At 40.7% G+C, this 16184-nt stretch overlaps 1 protein-coding gene across 2 annotated transcripts in view; it reads right to left on the bottom strand.

The window, feature by feature from the left end:
• Nucleotides 1-13870, bottom strand: part of robo1 (roundabout guidance receptor 1) — a 665579-nt gene extending 651709 nt beyond the window's left edge. Inside the window, exon 1 of one of the 2 annotated variants that reach the window (XM_012956257.3) lies at nt 13644-13870. The gene's annotated coding sequence lies outside the window, so the exon portion shown is untranslated. 2 annotated transcript variants of the gene reach the window in all.
• Nucleotides 13871-16184: the final 2314 nt, after the last annotated feature.

The raw sequence follows: 16184 nt of genomic DNA, 5'->3' as shown, positions 1-16184 counted from the left end.
GTTTTGCTTCGCCATAAAATTCACAAAACGCCAAGAAAATTCACGAACCGCATTTGTTGCACTATTTTTTCTTTGTCACCCGCATCTCTTTTGTGTTGCCCACGTCTATTTTTTTTGTCGCCCGCGTCTATTTTTTTGTCGCCCATGCTATTTGATACAACCGCACCCAAAAAAATTGGATAGAATGTGATTTCATTTGCATTTTCAGGACAGTTTCCATTTCTGCTTGTAGATCTTCTATACCCCCCAACCTTGCAAAACAAATCCTAAGATTCACCCCCTAATCATTGCGCCCTAGGCAGCTGCCTCTTCTGCCTACCCCTTGTTCCGGCCCTGCTCCATACATTCTGTGGTAACAGATGGGTTAAGAATCAATACACCTTGAATATGTGGACATGTGGTGCTACTGTAGTGGATAATGTATTACATGAAATCTGATAATGGTCATTTTTCTCTTTCATTCAACTTTTTATGTCAATGGTTAGTGAAAAGGAGCTTTATATAAGGGGAAATTTATTTTCATGGTTTATCATAGACTAAGTTCTCATCTAGCATTCCAAATATCATATTTCACTTTGTTTTTCTCAGTGGTCTGCTGGGCATTACAATACAGATTTTCCATTAAATTCCACATACATTACAAATGTTTTCTTTGTATCTTAAATCTTTTTCTAGGCTCCAACTTTTCTCTTGTCCTTCATGCAAGGTTATCTCCTTTCTTTCTCTTTCTTTAAACCGTTCGCTGCACATAGTGGTGTGTATACTTACGCCGAGCCTTTTACCCTTACATTTTATTGGAGAGATATAAATATACTGTAGAGTTTATTGCTGTCTCTATTAAGCATTTCTAATTACTATATATTTTCAAGGGTACCTTGTTCTGGTATCAGGCAGAAATTATAACAAAATTAAATGTTTTTATATGCTCTATTTGCTACCCTTAGGGCTTTTTTTAACTGAAGCAAAATGAGCATAACTATTAATTAATCAACTTTAATTAGCAACTTGCTAACAACAACAAAATAAAGTATTTTCATTATGTATCGGAATGAGAGAATGCACAGTAGAATGATCAATGATCTTTTATTTGCAGTTTCCAGTGACTACAACACTTCAGATAACACTGATATATACCTAGTGGCTTTACTTAAAAGCATACCAAATTATTAGGTTGAAGCTGCCATTACAGACCTCCAAGACCCTTCAAGAGAGCCCGTGGAAGTGGTACTTCTGTATATGATTCCGTATCTGGAGAGATCTCAGTGACTTAACCTTTCTGGACACTGTATCACATTGAATTCAATGAATGAATGAAGAAGTGTTTGCAGCTGAGCTTTCATTTGCTGTCTGTGTCAGAACACCCAGTAAAGGTTTGGAACTGGAGTGACTGTACACTTATATGTAGTAGAGCATGGTTCATGGGGGCAATAGAGGAAGCCCATACATAATTTTTGCTGGGGGCCAACAGATATCAGGTTATACCCCTAAAAATACTTTTGACAGGGATAATGACACATTTCACAATCACTAGGCCCATGAGAAGGTATTTATGTTTCTAAAAACCCTCAGTAAGTGATACATTAGCTTGTTAAGTGCTGTACTTGCTCCTTGAACAAGTCATTGGCCTTACACATGTCTCCTCATCCTGCAAATCTTACTCATGTCTCCTCATCCTGCAAATCTTACTCATGTCTCCTCATCCTGCAAATCTTACATGTCTCCTCATCCTGCAAATCTTACTCTTGTCTCCTCATCCTGCAAATCTTATTCATGTCTCCTCAACCTGCAAACTACTTTTCGTACTTTCAGAAATTCACAGCACGGAACTACAGCTGGCGTTAGGGTAGACCTAAAAGAAACCTGCCTTAGGCACAATATGAAGATTACAGAAAGACGTGTTTCATTTAAAATGAAATGTTTTTGTGGTCTGTGCTAACTCCCTAAGTGGAACTGTGTATCCTTCTATTGCTCTGCCAGCTCTAAAAAGATGATGGGCCAGCACATTACAGTTGGCCCCACTTGGCATCTTAAATAATGCCAGGTTCAGATATCTTGTTGGGACCCAATTTGAAAACCAGTAACTGCTCCTAGTCTGTACTCAGGCTCTATTCTGTGTGACTTTTATACCAAACTCAGTGAGTATTACTGGATTCTGTAATTATATGTGTCTCTCTGTAACTATGAATGGAACTGTCTTGCAGGAACTAAACAAGTACTCACCTACACAGGGAGCATTGAGGATTATGGGTTACTATTTGAAAATGGCACTATAGCTCTATGAATGTTGTACACTATGGCTCCACTGTGGAATTGGGGGCATCTGATAAAAATGGGAAATTGTTAAACTAGGATTTGTAAATTCTGATGCAATGAAGTGAAATAGAGCCAGGATAGGAAAGGGGTTAATTCTGATGAGTCTGCTGAATGGAAGTTCTGTAGGATTGGTGCTGTGGGTTGTTGAAGGGGGCACTTTGTGATATTAAGGTTTATCATACTGCTAAATGTTTACCGAAAAAGGAATTTGGGGACCCAAAATTACCACTATTACAAGTAAGTAGTGATGGGCGAAATGTTTCGCCAGGCATGGATTTGCGGCAAATTTCTGCGTTTCGCCATTAGTGGATTGTTTCGCAAAACAGATGAAAACATTCGCCGGGGAAAAATTCGCCATGCATCCAAAAATTGTCGCAAGAATAGTCGCGTGGCCAAAAATTGTCACAAGAATAGTTGCGGGTGTCAAAAGAATAGTCGCACGTCCAAATTGTCAGAAGAATAGTCGCAGGCATCAAAAGAATAGTCGCACGTCCAAATTGTCGCAAAAATATTTGCAAGAATAGTCGCAGGCATCAAAAGAATAGTCGCATATCCAAATTGTCACAAGAATAGTCGCAGGCATCAAAAGAATAGTCGCGTGTCCAAATTGTTGCAAGAATAGTCACAGGCGTCAAAAGAATAGTCGTGGGCGACAATTTTTTTTTCCGCACAACATTTTCACCGTTTCGCAAATCTTTTGAAAGATTCGTAAATTTATTGGTGAAGCGAAACGGGACATATTCGCTCATCACTAGGAATGAGTTTTGCTGCTAGGTTGGCCAATAGATATCAACTCATCTAAAAAACTGTTGTTTGAAAGCCAAAACTCCTTACCCAGGCAAAAACTTCATGCAACTTCTAATCAAGAGGATGTTTAGAAAATAATGTTGTCCAATAAACACCATGGGTCCTTCCATATGTTAGGTACCAAGGAGTTTAAATGTATCAGTCCCATATATAGAAAAACAGCAGTGGATGCTTAATAATGCATTTATTACTGAAAATAGATACTGTACTCTGCCCACGTAATGCAGTGTATGTTTTTTCAGTATATACTGTATCTTGTAAATCACTAATAGTTATACTGTGTCAACAAGTACAGATATGTTCTTTATACATCTGTAATTCATGCTGTCTCTGATCATTGTAAAATTATCTGCAGCTCTTTTGTAGATTTGAATGGGAACAGCTGTATAACCACATATGTCTTAATGAAAAATGCATGCTACGGGCGAGGAAATGTCATTGTTTATACAGGAAAGACACGCTGTACCCTGTTAAAAAATAGATAGCCGATTTCTAATGAAGTGAGATGTAACATTTATGGACTAAGTTCATTCAGAGGTTTACAGACGCAGATTGTCGAGTCTGGTTAGCAAGCTGTGGAATAAACAGCTTACCATTTTATATTTTGTGCTGTTGTTCTTCCAAATGATGGTATTTATTAAACCAGAAAAGCACAGGCTCCATTTATCAAAGAAGTTCAAATATGGCCTTCAAGGCTAATGCCTAACAGGTGGTACCCTCTGCGTCAAGCCACTAAACGCAGATTGTCCCTCTGGTTTGTTTCTAAAGCTATAGTCTTTAGAGCTTAGGACCTAAAGAATTTCAAACTGTACCTGTGACTTGCAGGAAGCAACCAGGACTTGCAGTAGGGATGTAGCGAACCTCAAAAAAAAAGTTTGCGAACGCGTTTGCGAACTTACGCCAAAAAGCGCGAATATTCGCGAACTTTGCGAACCCCATAGACTTCAAAGGGGAAGGCGAACTTTAAAACCTAGAAAAGCCATTTCTGGCCAGAAAACTGATTTTAAAGTTGTTTAAAGGGTGCCACAACCTGGACAGTGGCATGCAGGAGGGGGATCAAGGGCAAAAATTTCTCTGAAAAATACTTTGTTGACACAGCGTTGCGTAAAATCGCAAAGGCAGCTGGCAGACCTAGCGGAAATACGCAGCGTTTTTTGCTATTTCGCACTATTAGCACCATGGAAACGGGATTTGCTTACACCAGTACTAGGCTGAAAAACGCCATGTGTGGCTTGTGCGGCGTTTTTAGGCCGAGAAAAAACACAGAGAAAAAACGCAGCGAAAAAAAAAAACGCGGCGAACGCAAATTGCGAACATACGCGAAAAAGTTTGCGAACTTCCGAACTTGTGAACACCCGATGTTCGCACGAATTAGTTCGCCGGCGAACAGTTCGCTACATCTCTACCTTGCAGTAACTGCTTCAACCATAGAAATAACATAATTTGCTGCAGGTAAGTTATCAATAGTGATGAGTAGTGATGAGTAAATTTTTTCGCCAGGCATGGATTCGCATTTCCTAATTTCGCCATTGGCAAATTGTTTTTGTTGCGCATAAAATTGGGCGCGGACACGTCAAAAAAAGATGCGGTCACGTCAAAAAAAGCGCAGGCGACAAAAAAATAGACGTGACAAATGCATTTCGTGAATTTTTTCACCAGGTATGGATTTGCAGCCAATTTCTGAAATTTGCCATTGGTGAATTGTTTCACGAAACTCCATCCAAATGGCTGCAAAAAAATTCACGGCAAGTCAAAAAAAAAAAACGTGGATGCGTCAAATTGGGTGCGATGGCATAAAAATTGGGCGTCAAAAGCGTTTTGTGAATTTTTCGCTGTTTCACAAATTTTATGGCAAAGCGAAACAGGACAGATTTGCTCATCACTAGTTATCAAGATCTTAGTCTTTAGGGCAGGGGTGGGCAAACTACGGCCCGCGGGCCACATCCGGCCCCTTTGCCTTTTTAATCCGGCCCGCCGACGACGCCAAGTCTCATCACGCGAGACTTGGTGTCATTGGCGTGCCGGAATTAAAGAGAGAAGGGGGCCCGCCCTGGCCCGGTCCGGCCCGGGGGTGAGTAAATGTGGCCCGTGAGCCAAAAAGTTTGCCCACCCCTGCTTTAGGGCCACATTCAGGTATGCTACCAAGATGAGGCACAAGTCCCATAACAAGCCAGACATCAGGGCAGGCAGAAGGGAGGCAAAGTCCAAAAGAAAGACTGAAGTCTGGGGAGGCAGCAGGCAAAGAGAGTCCTGGAAACAGGTTGGAGGTGAAACGGAGAAATCCACAGAATTCAGGCATGGAGGGTACTGGATCACAGGAACAAGGAACCAGATCGGAACTCTAGAACTAGGAATTCAATCAACATAAAGGACTAGATCTCAGTTAGTAGGCATAATGACCAAGAAACCATCTGTTGCCAGAGGCAGGCGTATATGACAAGATGATCAATATATTAGCAACAACACTAAAAGCCTCCAGTGGCTCAATTGGTAAATGCAACAGCAGCTTAATGCACGATCCTAGGACTGAATGCAGACAGATCCTGATAAAATGAGCTCTGTTGTTTAAAGGGAAACCAAACCTTCAGAATGAATACTTAACCAACAGATAGATTATATCATATTAAATGCTCTAACTGTAACAGGAAGTAGTGTGGGAGTAAAAGACAGAACTTTGGCCATTAATTGGTTGATGTGACCTACATATATGTGTGCCCTTCGTTTGTTTGTGTGCGCCATGATTCATGGGATCTCAGGAGGCGGCCCTTCATTTTTTATAAAAAGTATAATTCTATGAAAATGGTTTATTTAGATGAAGCAGGGTTTAGATATGTGCTATTTTATGCAATATATTTTTATGGAGACCAACGTGGGTGGGGGTATAGTTTTCCTTTAAGGTTTGAAGCATAATGAAAAATGGCTTGACTGAAAAAACAATAGGGCTTTTCCTTGATTGGTCTTATGGGTATCAATGTTCAATATTGTTTTTTTTTTTCATTAATATGGCTGCAATAGGCAATAGTGTAATTGTATGCTTTGCTTTTGTCTGTTTAACTAAGTACAAATGCATGTTTTCACAGCAGGAGGACAAGCTGTTCGGAAAACACTGCTTGATCGCCAGATTTAGACAAAAAAAGTTGCCAAAACTCCATATGGTATCTATTTCACTGTTCAGTTGTATTCTGTTTTAATAGAGATATTAAAAGTTTGTTTATAAATAGAAATATGAATGGCTCGTATGTGGGTATTTAAGAAGGTTTTAAAATTTGGAGGACGTTTCAGCTTTGTAATCCCAATGAGTATCCACTTATTCAATGAAACATCCTCCAAATTGTATGATAAAGTAACCCATGCAATCAGCTGAGCATAAGAGCCCGCAGAACTGTAACAGACTCAGTCCACCATATGTAATAGCAGCTCATAGTATCCCTTAATGGTATAGGTTGGTACCCGCTGATTGGTTTCCATAGGTAACTTGACCAGTAGCAAACTTTGCCCCTTTTTCACCTAATCCCGAGGGACTCTGGCAAATAAAGGTTATTCATTTAATTCCAGCTGTCACTTGCAATAAATGAACCTAAATTAACATTGTGTAGTAAAGTTACAATTAGGTTTGTGGTTAGTATATTATTTGAATCAACCTAGGGCTCATTTACAAACACAAGTCCAGTGTGAAAAGTGCAATTCATTTCAGATGCAATTCTCAATTTTTTTATTTTTTTTTAATTACAGAATAAAGCATTTTACCTCACAATTCCAACATAATTACAGCTGCATATTTTGTGAAAAACATTATTGTGTCAATGAATTGTACTCATATAAACACTGAAGGAATGTGCTTTAAAAAGAACTGTTTTGGGCTGATTTATTGAAAATGTCTGCAAAAACCCTACTAGTTCTTTTCCACTTCCTGCTGCCTCCTTTCCCAGGCTCAGTGTGCACTGAGCATACTGCACTGTAGGATCGGAACCAATCAGCCGCTAGGCTGACCTGATAGAGAACTGAAGCCAGTCTTTGCTTGTATGGACAGGGGCATGTATGGTTAGGGTGGAAACCATGAAATAATCGCCAGTTTGAAGGTGTCACTATGTAAGTCATTTGGAACAGAAGGCTGGATAGATACACCAGTGGCAAGCAAAACTTGGAAGTGAAGGGGCAGCTTTAGGGCCATGGTAGATGAGGAGATTAGTCACCCACAACAAATCTCCCTTGTTGCGGGCGACTAATCTCCCCGATATGCCATCCCACTGGCTTGAATGTAAATCACCAGTGGAATGGCATATGCGGATTTCCCGAAATCGCCATCGCACTGGCTTGAATGTAAATCGGCAGTGGGATGGCGATTTCGGGAAATCTGCAGGGCGACTAATCTCCCCCATGTGCCTCAGTCCTTAGATGCGAGTAAGGGTGTCAATGCATGCAATGCCCATTTTTGCAGTTGTGGTCATCAAGGAAGCCTATTAACTCCTAACCCAGATTAATTATATTATAGTTATATTATCTGCTTTTAGTTGGAACATCTCCAGTACAGAGATGTTGTGAAAATACAACACATTCATCTAATGGAACACATTTTATAAAGCTCAGCAGGATCTGTGAATTATCTTACCTAGACAGTATTAAAAAAGGGACAGTTGCTAAATATACAGACAGTTGTGGTTATGTCTGTCTCAGAAAGATACTGTATGTGAAAACTCAATTTCTTCTAGTTATGTTTTTCTAGTTGTGAGTGAGAGGAGAAAAATGTTTCACATAAACATGAAAATATGTTTTGTTTCTAATTTCATTGAGGCCATGTCCATATGGATGACTTAGTGACTCTACTTGGCCTTAGATAAGAAAAGCTAGGAGGTGGGCAGTATCGGAAGGGGGTCATGGCAACTAGGCAAGTAACCATGACGCCAGCATGAGGAGCAGAGCAATCATCACACAGCAGGGTGCCGACTAGTTTGCTTACCTCTGGCTATAGCTGGCAATGCATACAGTCCAGTGTTACTAATGTCACAGAACTAATGTTTTGTAACAACAAAACCGTTCATTATATATATGTGAAATATGTCATCATCACAGCAATGTGTCGTACTCATCACTCTTTTGCAGTATCACAGTTCTGGGACATTTGTAATATTGGACATTTGTGATGGGAATATATCATGCTAAGTTGCCCCATTATAGAGGATTTTACCCTAGATTTAAGTAGTGGAGATTTGCCACCGGATGCATGTAAAGAATTTAGCATTTCCTCAGCAGTCAATGAGTAGGACTAAGGTGAATGACTACAGTTTGCCTTGTGGCATTACCCCAGTAAAGCCTGAGCCATGACAAGAAGAATATCAATTAATTGGCCCCTCCCCGTAATGAAATCACCCTTACCAAAATAATATACTTACCACTATATTACATCATTCTGCTGGGACTCCTATCACATAACCAACTCCTCCCCTCACCTATCCATTTCCCAAAACCATGGGTGGAAGCAAGTCAGTAAAAAATAGCTCTCTTACCTTCACTTCCTTCCCATTTTATCACTTTTCCAACTTCTCCATTCTGCTGGGGTCTCTGAAAACTATTTGCCATATAATCAAACCTCTTTGGTTTCCTATCCCTAGACTTGTCATGGCCCTGTTCTTCCCCCACTTCCTCTGGCCAATTTTAAAGCCGATAAACCAGCTCATGCCTAGCCTTAGAGTATATATCTACAGGCATGTTTAGCCTTTCTAAGCATGGGTACTTTTTTCTTAAAGTTGCATAGCACATAGACATTTACTCAAGAAGATACAATGAGACATTTTTCATAATTCAACTGCCTTGACATCCATTGTAACAATTCTTTACTTTTTACTTTCATTGATTTCTGTGAGCCTGCGTCCAACAGAAGGGGAGCTTAGGATCCTAGAAACCAGTTAACTTAGACATTACATGTCTCTACTTGTATATACATGTATCTGTTCCTAGTGTGGGAGCGCACAGAGAAGCTCCTGTATAAATAACCATTTGGGTCTTCATGAGGAGAGCTTGATAAAGAATCGGTCCAGATAGGCTGTTACACTCAGTGAGATAGATGTGCCAATCAGCTAAACAAGGCTTTGATTACTGAGCTTTGGGACCTAATCAGAGATAACCTCTTGAGATGAACAGATATTAATTCAGGAGACTTCATCACAGTCAGTCTAACAAAAAGAGATCACAGCAAGTGACTATTTCTTAAGACTCCATACTAGGAGACCAGTTGACATTGATAGGAGATAACCTATGAGAGTAAAGCTCTTTGTTAAGTTTGACACCCTAGGACCCCTTAGTGATGTAGTAAAAATTAATTATTGTAGTTAGTTATAGACCCCACATACTGTACTGAGAAATGTTTATTCTTGTCTACTTGATTAGCAGGGAAGGAGTTCCTATATTTTAAAGTTATAAGGACCAAGCATTCTATGCTGCAAGTTTTTCAAGTGAGAGAGGTTTAAAGGTATAGTAAATGAACTGTATCTACTAGACAGTGCAGATAGAACTGATACGGAACATACCAGTGTAATTGCAGTGATTCTGCAATAGAAGAGAGGTGACTCCATATTGTGCAGTCATTTTGGGACTGGTTAACAAATTCTCCCAGGTACAATAGCACAGTTCCACGAAGAATATCTTTATAAGAAAGGAATAGAATGTTCAGAATATGTTTACTATGATATTTTGGCAAGACCTATAGTTCAAGTTTTAAAGTGACAATAACTTTACATGTTAAGCAGCATGGAGTCCCCTTTGGTGCACATTTGCAATCCACCCCTATTGTTTACTTGCACTACAGGGATTCATTTACCATCCTTAATTAAAAAGGATATTATTGCTCACTAAATAAATGCTTTATTTTTCCAGCACAGAACAAAAATGTCTGAACATCCATTTACAATTTGCATCTGGGATTAACGAGTTGTTAGAGCTCATCAGGAGCAGCAGTAGAACGCGTTCTACAGTACTAACACATGGATCTGAATTGAAGTGTCATGACTTAAGGTGGCCATGCAATGCAGATTTAAGCTGCCTATTCAAGTCCTTTAGAACGATTCGGCATCTTTTCTGCCATGTTTGGGGACCCCAGATTGCCCTAACTGACCGATATCTGGTCGAAAATTGATCAGGGACTGCGTCTGCAAATGAATGTGGTCCTCGCTCAGATCTCTGTTGTGATTCTGTCGTTTGGCACTAGGGCCAAACAATTGAATTAGCATGATATCGGCCATCTTAGGTGGGGAAAGATTGGCTTGTTTGGCGATCTTGCATAATAATCGTATAATCTGTGGCCACCTTTAGGGCCGTGACAGACTAATCTCCCCGAAATGCCATCCCACTGGCTAGAATGTAAGAATGGCATACGCAGTGCCGAAATTGCCGAAGTTTCCTCTCAAGGCAACTTCGGCGATTTCAGCAAATCGCAGCGCCGTGTTTGCCATCCCACTGGCGATTTACATTCTAGCCGGCTGGACGCGGGCGACTAATCTCCCCGTCTGTCACGATCCTTAAGGAAAAAGTTAATAAAAGGCAAATAAAACAAACAGTCCCCTAAAACAATCTTCCCCTATGTGTTACCTGCTGGATGCCACAGTTCAATTTATTTTAACTGCAAAGGGAGATGCTAACTTAATATTATGGTTTGCGATTGCAGCTTGCAAATTTGGGTGATAACTTACCCAGTTTTAATCAAGGTATGTGTAAGATGCCCTGGGAGACTGGCAGAATCTCCTTACTCTCGGGTCCTTTTGCACATGTGTGCATCTTGGCATGCATCTTGATTGTGTGTGTGCTGAACACGCACGCGTCATGGCATTGTGGCATGCATTCTGATGCTCAGCGCTATGCCGTGAGTCCATGACATAGCAGATCATGACATCTTAACTGTCATTATCTGTGTAACAAGATAGCAAAAACCCTGGGGACTGTCTGAATGCTCACCCTCTTTAGTGAGCGGGATGCCCCAGAACTTTCTGTTGCAGACCAACAGGGATAACCTGAAGAGTTTGATCCAAAAGCACGGTACAGGCAATGGTTAAAGAGAAACGTAGTCAAGACAGGCAAGGAGTCAGGGCAGGCAGCATACAATCAATATCAAGAAACTGGCAGGAGTTTATATCCAAGGGATCAGAACCAACTAAACAGAGCCAGCTTGGGCACAGAATACAAGAAGAAATAGCATTTTAAACTCAAATTTGCCACCAAAGTGACATCACAGTGTAGCACCGGGCGTCAGAACACACGCTGGGATATCATGATGCATGGGCGTTCAAACGTGTGACAATCACAACCCATGCCGAGGTCAATCAGGTGTGAAATCACTCCAGTCTCACAGTAAGAAGCCATTATATATGTAACGTAAACTACATGGGCTATAGTTACAACATACATGTGACCCACCTTGTCATAACAACTCACAGCATAATTTTGTTTCAGCTTCTTCTAGAAGAAATGGCAGACCCAGCTTGTTCACGCTCAGAAATGTGATATAATTAAGTACCAAAGAACTAGTGCATTGTCTTGTGTCTGAAAATTTCCATATCAGCCCCACTGGGTAGCTTAGCTTTCTGCTTACAGACACCAACATTTTGCATTTCCTGAGCCTTTTTAACGTTGCCTGTGTATCTGAACTCTTTTAGAAAGTATTTTCTGGCTCCTCCTTTATTCCACATAGTGCAAGATTTACTTCAAATTCCAAAAACACGTTCTGCTTTCTTTTTAGTACTTAGTGTTCACTGCTGAAGGTTATTGGGCTTAAAGGATAGAAATGGTAGATTAATGATGCAGCGGGATAGCAAAGTCTGTCCATTGACATTACAATGTTTCACTACAGGTACAACAAAGACCTCCTTTGTATAGAGACAAGCAGAAAGTCTCGGAAACATAAGTTGCACCCTTGTTAGCAAGACTCCCTGTAACCAACAATTACCCACACGTGCCTTCATCTGCTGCATTGCACCTTTGCTTATTTAGCTGGAAAGCTTTGGGGGCTTCCAAACCATGAACTCTTTTAGCAACTATTTATAATTGAAGACCAATTAGGAACATGGTTGATTACTACAATGGACCTATATCTGTTACGCCTTCGAAAATACATGCAGAAAAGTCATTGACACCCAGGGTAAGCAGCTTTCTAAGTTGGGAAAAACGCAAGTTCATTGTTTGGCTAGACCAAAGTAAAGTTGGGAGGAATGCCAGACAACACACGCAACAGTTTATCTCACAGATCCCAAGGAAATTGCATTGTGGTTTAGCAACTTCTTTCTCTTTGGCATATCTGCTCTCCTTTCTTTGCTAGGTTAGCCTTGGAAAAATATACCTGCCTGGAAAGAATCCTGCATAAAGACCACTGATCAAATTCTACTGCAGGGAGATGCAGAATTTACTGTACACAGCAGGACGCTTTTTTTCAGCCAACTGCCTTTACAGAATGTTGCAGAGGCTAAAAATTCCCTTGATTCAGGTACCGCGGATCCCTATAGAGCCGATATTACCATTTTTTACTTTTGAAGTTCCCTGCAGAGGTCTCATTCAGCCTCTCTCTATCTAGTCTTGCAGAGTTCCTATTGACTTCTTCTCCACACACGAGAAACAGTTGGGAGGTGCACACACACTCCTGTCAGCTCTATTCTCTGCCAGAGAGCACTGCAGATAATTGCACAGTTGGTATGCTGAGCACTGCACACAGATCCTCTTCTTCCTTAATGTTCACTCTTTTACCTCTTTCAGTAAATCTCCCCCCCTCAAAAAAAAATCTTTCTCGCCATACAAGCGGACTATGAATGCAGAGCAGCCCTACAAAGCATGATCTAAATGCACCACAAGTTGAATTGGAGGCTCTGAAAGGCACATTCCTTTCTAGACCACAAACATATTGTTTCCAAATGTCTGCACTCCCAATGACATACCTTGTAAGAGTGAATAAATACACATATATTAAACAGTGTACAATATTTTAGTAAAGTCATAAAAATAGCACAAGCTCAGCCAAGATCTCCTTGATAACCCTAAGACAAGACGGACTATTAATTTTGAAGAACACTTCAGGCTTAAGTGACCTACCATGTGTAATACAATGAACTGAGCTTCAGGGAACCCCCCGCATGCCCAAATCAATGCAATTAAGCCATTCCTGCATCTGCGGGATGGAGTCAGCGTGGTCCAGGCACAGAGAGCAGCAAGTACTGTCCACTATGTGTGCTGACTGAGGCAGAATAATAGACTTAGGCTTCTCGCCTGCAATTCATTTAGCTGGGCTATAATGGTGATAACTAACTGCAAGACTGGCATAGCCTTTAAACAAAAGTTACGCTGTACCACATTACATATGCCACATAAAACAAAATCAATGTTCTGCATTTACCTACCCCATAGTATACTCCCATTACAGCAAATGTTTCCAACAAAGTAACTGCACATTACAAACTGCTCTTCCTCCAAGTGTTTGCCTTACACCAGCAAAATGTTTGCAAAACAGAAGTGAAAAAGAAAACCCGAGCCGCTTCCAATTAGGCACTTACCTTTGTGAGATGAACCTTCCTGCTCTCACAAGTCAGCCCCTTCCATCATAGTCACACACACCGACGGAACTTTCACCAAACACCCTTTGGGCTAAGGACAGAATGACACTACGAGTTCTGGGTTTGATGAAATGGGAAAGCAGCCAGGGCTTTGTTTCTCCCCCCCCTCAGTATCTGTCCACTGCAATTCAGTTCCTTTCTCCAGTGCAGAATTGTGACCCGTTATCTGTATTACTATTAATGCAAGGAGCACAAGGCATTGCATACAAATGGGTCCATGCAGCAGCTCTCCGCTGTGGCTGGCTGACACTGCACAGGGTCCTACCGCCTCCTTTCTCTCATAGAATTACAAATCAGTACAAAGCAAGCTGCTCCTTTGAAGGGGGCTAGGCTGACATTCAGTGAATTAAGGTTCTTACTCGGACTCAGAAAAAAATGTGCTGGTACAAGGATAATGTTATTCTGCATTGTGTTAGCTTATTATTTATACAGAACCCACAACAAACACACATGCAGCACGTTCAGCATTGGTACTAAATTCCTTTAAAGCATGCTACATAATTATACACTAATTCATTACATCAGTATGGGGAACAGATTTTGTGTCTCGTAATAGTGATTCATTTGTATTTTTTTAACACTATGCAAAAAAAAAAGGCTGAATTTTAATGTAATTGTCATTATACAGAGCAGGGCTGAAAGAATAGAAATAAGTAAGACATAATGAATAGCCCTGTGCTTAGGAAGGGTATGCTATAAATCTGTTTAAGTTGTGCTATTACATATACCCATGCACAATTTATGCTGTTCTGACCGGCAGACTATGGTTGCCACAGCGCAGGTTTCAAACCAGGCGATGGGATTTTGGCACTGCTGTCCAGTTTTCGAAGGTCAGAAAGAAAATCTAAAGGTTTATTACAGATGTGTTTGTGGCAAAAGGGTGCAAAGTACCAAAAAAATGGGTTATGTCAATCTCTGGCAAAACTTGCTAGTAATGCATACTTCTTATGAGGCACTGGTGGGAATCTTTTGTGTATGGACTCTAAAGGTGCCCATACACGCAAGGTCTCCAAGCGAGCGGATCTTCACCCGATATCCCCACCTCCAGGTGGGTGATATTGGGGAACATGTAGGCTAATTCAATCCAAGCCGAGGCGGTCCCTGATCCGACTAAATCTTTTAACCTGCCTGATCGATATCTGGCCAATTTGAGGCCAGATATCAGTCAGGCATGCCCCTGGCTCCTGCCCCTACACGGGCCGATAAGCTGCCGAATTGGTCCAAGGGACTGATATCGGCAGCTACAATCAGCCCGTGTATGACCACCTTAAGATAGGGGCAGATTTATTATAGTGTGTAAGCCAGCATCATCAGTGAGATTTTCCATACCAACCAATCAAATCTTTGCTTTTGTTTTCTACCTTGTAGGTGACTGTTAAAATCAAATTGCTTATTGGTTGCTATAGGCGACATCACTGCTGATGTTGGCTTAGACACTATGGTAAATATGCCCCTAAGAGTGCAATATTGTGTCACTGTCAATATTGCCAGATGGGGTAGGGGTGCTTAAGAACCACCCAGTCCGAAACCAACCCCCTTGAGCAGAACAACACAAGGTTGGGGATGCTGCTCCTCATGCAGAGGGAGTTTGCCTCTGGCTACAGCCCTACCCCTATACTCCATTACTTCCTACCCTGGTCAAGTCTCCCTTGACATTCAGCAAGTTTTCCTTTTTCTATTTTGTATATTGTGCAAGGATATTCTTATTACTGTCTCTTTCTAGTGTAAAGTGATGTTACGCTGTGTTTGTGCAGAGGGGTAGGAATTCACCAAACTTTCACTTATAAAAGTAAGTGTAGCATATAATTTCCCCCCAGATTAGCTAATATCTAACTTCCTTCTCTTACAATAATGGGAATAGGGGAAATACACAAAACAGGTCTATATTTTGTAGAAATCCATAGCAACCAGAGCAACAGAATTTTGATATCTCTTGTCTTACCAATTAGAGCCAGTTGCTATCGGTTACTGCTCTGGATTAAAATTACTGCTGCTTAGTGAATCCCACTGGAATGTATACATCTCTTGTCATGAAATGTCTTAAAAAAAAACACGAATTTAGTGTTCAGTTTAAGAAGCAATAATGTCTAAATAATGAAATTTCATCCCGAAATCTCTATATTGGAGATATTTCTGTTTTTATGCTGGACATCTTTCTCTTAATATTTTATATTTCACAGTTCAGCTGCTTATATCAAACTTCTGTAGTTAATTCCTCTGCATTGCTGAGCTTTCTCGTGTCAATCACTCTGTTCTTCTCAAATTACTGTGGTGTGAATGGGCTTTCATATAAAGACTATGAGCAGCTATTGTTCCTTTTTGAGATAAAGGAATCAATTAAAAGTTATTGTTTCTTTTTTTTTCATTCAAGTAGAAATGTCACCTTAGTTACACGTTAGATGTAACTAATTCAGGTACAGTATGTGGCCCAATCATTTCATGACCCAGTGGCCCCAGCATTTTATGACCCAGTGGCCCCAG

Source organism: Xenopus tropicalis, chromosome 2 (assembly GCF_000004195.4).
Source record: "Xenopus tropicalis strain Nigerian chromosome 2, UCB_Xtro_10.0, whole genome shotgun sequence".
Lineage (NCBI taxonomy): Eukaryota > Metazoa > Chordata > Amphibia > Anura > Pipidae > Xenopus > Xenopus tropicalis.
Note: the sequence above shows the minus strand (reverse complement) of the source record. Positions and strands in the feature narration are given on the sequence as shown.